This window comes from Xyrauchen texanus, chromosome 35 (assembly GCF_025860055.1).
Source record: "Xyrauchen texanus isolate HMW12.3.18 chromosome 35, RBS_HiC_50CHRs, whole genome shotgun sequence".
Taxonomy (NCBI): domain Eukaryota; kingdom Metazoa; phylum Chordata; class Actinopteri; order Cypriniformes; family Catostomidae; genus Xyrauchen; species Xyrauchen texanus.
The window spans coordinates 36,502,491-36,506,353 of record NC_068310.1 but is presented as its reverse complement, the minus strand read 5'-3'; the positions used below and the strand labels follow the sequence as shown (position 1 = coordinate 36,506,353).

General features: G+C 39.2%; 1 pseudogene; it reads left to right on the top strand.

Annotated features, from left to right (window-relative positions):
* The first annotated feature begins 1,752 nt into the window (after nucleotides 1-1,752).
* The window catches only part of LOC127628687 (rap guanine nucleotide exchange factor 1-like), a 61,989-nt pseudogene continuing 59,878 nt past the window's right edge, over nucleotides 1,753-3,863 (top strand).

Here is a 3,863-nt window from a genome sequence, read left to right as displayed (position 1 = left end):
TGTTCCCGGGCCTGGGTAGCTCAGCAAGTAAAGATGCTGACTACCACACCAGGAGTCGTGAGTTTGAATCCAGGGCGTGCTGAGTGACTCTAGCCGGGTCTCCTAGGCAACCAAACTGGACCAGTTGCTAGGGAGGGTAGAGTCACATGGGTACCCTCCTCCTGGTTGCTATAATGTGGTTCTTGCTCTCGGTGGGGCGCACGGTGAGTTGTGCGTGGATGCAGCGTAGAATAGCGTGAAGCCTCCACACGCACTAGGTCATCGTGGTAACGCGCTCAACAAGCCACGTGATAAGATGCGTGGATTGACAGTCTCAGACGCGGAGGCAACTGAGATTCGTCCTCCACCACCCGGATTGAGGCGAGTCACTACATCACCACGAGGACTTGGGCGTTACAAATTAGGGAGAAAAATAAAAATACTGCTGTGATGTTTATTTGGACAGTTAAGTTGTCTAAAGATCGTATCAGCAGGTCAGTTTCACGTTTCCTCCAAGTGTATTGATGTCCAATTTGTGTTTTTAAAAAAATGTTGAATAACATGGGGAGGCGGGGTGTATGACCTATACTAGGACCAGTCACGTTAGATCGAGACGTTTTGGCTTCACTTTTGAGGGCTTGTGCGGCACACTTGATCCCACTCAATAAAATTAAGTTTTGACAAAAAAAACAAAACAAAATCAAGAATTGTTACATTGGCTCATTTTGAAGACCTACATTCAACAAGAAGCTAAATAAATGTTTTGAGTGTTATTTGTGACATCACTCAAAATGCTTTGAAATAAGAACACGCACATTTTGAGATATTGATTATCATGAAAAGGCTAAAATAAATAATTGTATTTTCTGACTTGTATCACCATTTACAAAAATATTGCCATTAATTGTCATATACTTACAATGCATTTTAGCCGTGATATAGACACGTTTTTTTCAGCAAATTTAAAGCACAATTTTAATGCGACTATGTGATCTACACTCACGCCGGCCTAAAAGAATAACATTTATATTAATGTAATATTTAAACAGGTCCTCAATATGCTTGGATTGTCTTTGGCTCCTAATTCCTGATTGGTTTAACTGGAGTGTGGAGAGCTGTGATTGGCCGTTGGGAAAGCTTAGGCCTTTTATTGGCCAGAATAAGTGAAGAATTATTTTGGGTAGCTCTCTAGCCTCTTGTTTTTGTTGTTTTTTTGTTTTTTTTAATCCCTAAACTGTCATTTGGGGTTTTAAAGAAATGAGCACAGTCGATTACTAGAATGAAAAACATGCTCTTTCTGTCCTGAGCTAGGGAAATTAGACGGTACTTGCAAAGCGTGTGTGTTTGAAAGGAGAAGCTGGCGTGCGTGTGTGTTGAAGCGCCAAACTTTAGAGGGAATGAAGTCTGAATGGATGTCAAATGGAGAGCTGCAGACTAGGAAAATCGCCTGTGCACTCTGATTTGAGTTTTATGGAGGTTTCAAACATATTGACCATTTTCCATGTCCTTTGACTTTTTCCTGTTCGGTGTAATTCCGTGTCCATGTGCTGCATTTTCCATGCCAAAGGCTTTATCGATCATTGCTCACATGTCCGATCGTTTTTTAGCTCTCCAGAGTGAGAACGTGATTGCCTGATTGCTGTGTTAGTTCCTTTTGGAATGTGGATATGTTGGCATTCCAGAGTCTTCCGGCACGCATGGAACACTGAGACGATGGATTCTGGAAGATCTCTAGTTCTCTTTGACTTTATTTTTAGATCCCACCACTGGGTTTGATGTGTGAGTCAGACCGGGTCATGGGATCTGACTGATGCTGACTAACGGTGAAATCTGAGTGATGCTTATTTTGATCTTCTGTCAATGAGCTGGATGTAGATGGACAGACTAATGTTTTGGGGCTGTTTTTTGTTGTTCTTTGAAGAAAATGTGCTGGTCCTTTCAAAGATCCATGTTTGAAATTGGAATGAGATTGTGGAAAGTCTGTTTGGGGTTTTAAACTAGTTCTTAAGTCCAGTAACCAAAGCTTTTGTGGGTTCTACATGGGGAATACCAGTCGGAGAACCCAACCTCTTCTAGAGGAGACCGACGACTTTGATGAAGGGGATCCAGATTATGCAGGTGAGAACAGACCTTCTGAAATGGTTGTTGTCTAATGACTTGTCTTTGAAGGTTTTGATTCATCAGGGTTGTAGAGTTTCTTTTGAAGCACTTGGACTTTGTATTCTTTTTGTGTCATAATGGGAGTATTTTGTAATATAAAGGCAGGGTAGACAGTATATTTTGGCTTTAAATTACATGGAAACTTAAAGTGTAACTATGATTTTTTGAGCATTTTGTTTAACTTAAAATAAAGCCTATTTAATAGCCCCTTCATATGTGAAATTTAGAAATCAGTTTTGGCACTGCCGTATGTTTACATTTGGATTTAAAAGACAATTTTTATTTGTATAGCGCTTTAAACAACACACATCGTTTCAAATCAGCTTTACACAAAATCATGCATTAACAGAAAAGGAAAACGGTTATATTTACGTTTATCCAAAGCGACTTATAGTGCACTTATTACAGGGAAAATCCCCCCGGAGCAACCTGGAGTTAAGTGCCTTGCTCAAGGACACAATGGTGGTGGCCGTGGGGTTAGAACCTGTGACCTTCTGATTAACAGCCCTGTGCTTTAGCCACTACGCCACCACCACTCCATGACTCTATGTAGTTAACAGGATTTTTAAATTAATATGAAATTTAACAGGTTGCCAATGTAACGATGATAAATTGGGGCTAATATGATCATATATCTTTGTTCTAGTCAGCAATCTGGCAGCTGCATTTTGAACAAATTTAAGTTTATTTATTGATCTTGCAGGACATCCTCCCAGTAATGCATTACAATAATCTAGTCTTGAGGTCATGAACGCATTAATTCATTACTGGTCCAGTAATTACTTTGTTGGAATTGAGTAGAAGGAAATTTCTGGCTATCCAATCTCTGATTTCTTTGATGCACTTTGCTAAATTGAATTTAGAAAACATATAAAGTTGAGTATCGTCGGCATAACAGTGGAAACGTATTCCATGATTCCTGATAACATCTCCCAGCGGAAGGATATATAAGGAGAAAAGCAGAGGTCCTAAAACTGACCCCTGTGGCACTCCATATTTAACTTTTATTTGAACATTCATCATTTACACAAAGTGGAGCTGTCTGATAAATAGGACCTAAACCATGCAAAAGCAATTCCACAAATGTGGACATAATTCTCAAGCCTATTCAAGAGAATGTTGTGATCTATCGTGTCAAAGGCAGCACTAGAAGTGAAATGCAGCCGTGATCAGATGATAAGAGGAAGTTATTAGTAACTCTGATAAGTGCAGCTTCTGTACTGTGGTGTGGCCTAAATCCTGAATAAATTGTTTTATTCATTGTAAAGTCTCTTGGGACATGTCCTAAAGATTGTGAGGAGTTAAAAATATTAAGAAGTTGTTCTGAGATTACAGGGAATACCTCTTTTAAGAGCTTAGTTGGTATTGGATCTAACATACATGTTGTGGCTTTTGATGTTTCGATACGTTTTGTTAGCTCTTCGTGACCTATGATGAATTGAAGCTGCTTGTGAGGAAAATTCAAGAGTGCTAGAGAAGACCGTATTTATATTTTCTGAAATGACTTCAAGTTCTTCTAGACTTTTTGGCTTGCTAAATATATGAGATAAATCTGGAAGATTATTAGTGAAGCTATCTTTAGTGGTCAAAAGAATAGCTCAACCTGAACGATCAAGTAAAGTTGGATCTTGGACTCTAAAGGACAAACTGATTCTCATATATTTCTGTCCAATGACATGATTGGTTTGGATTGAACAGGCTTAGTTTTGGATGTCATTTCATCA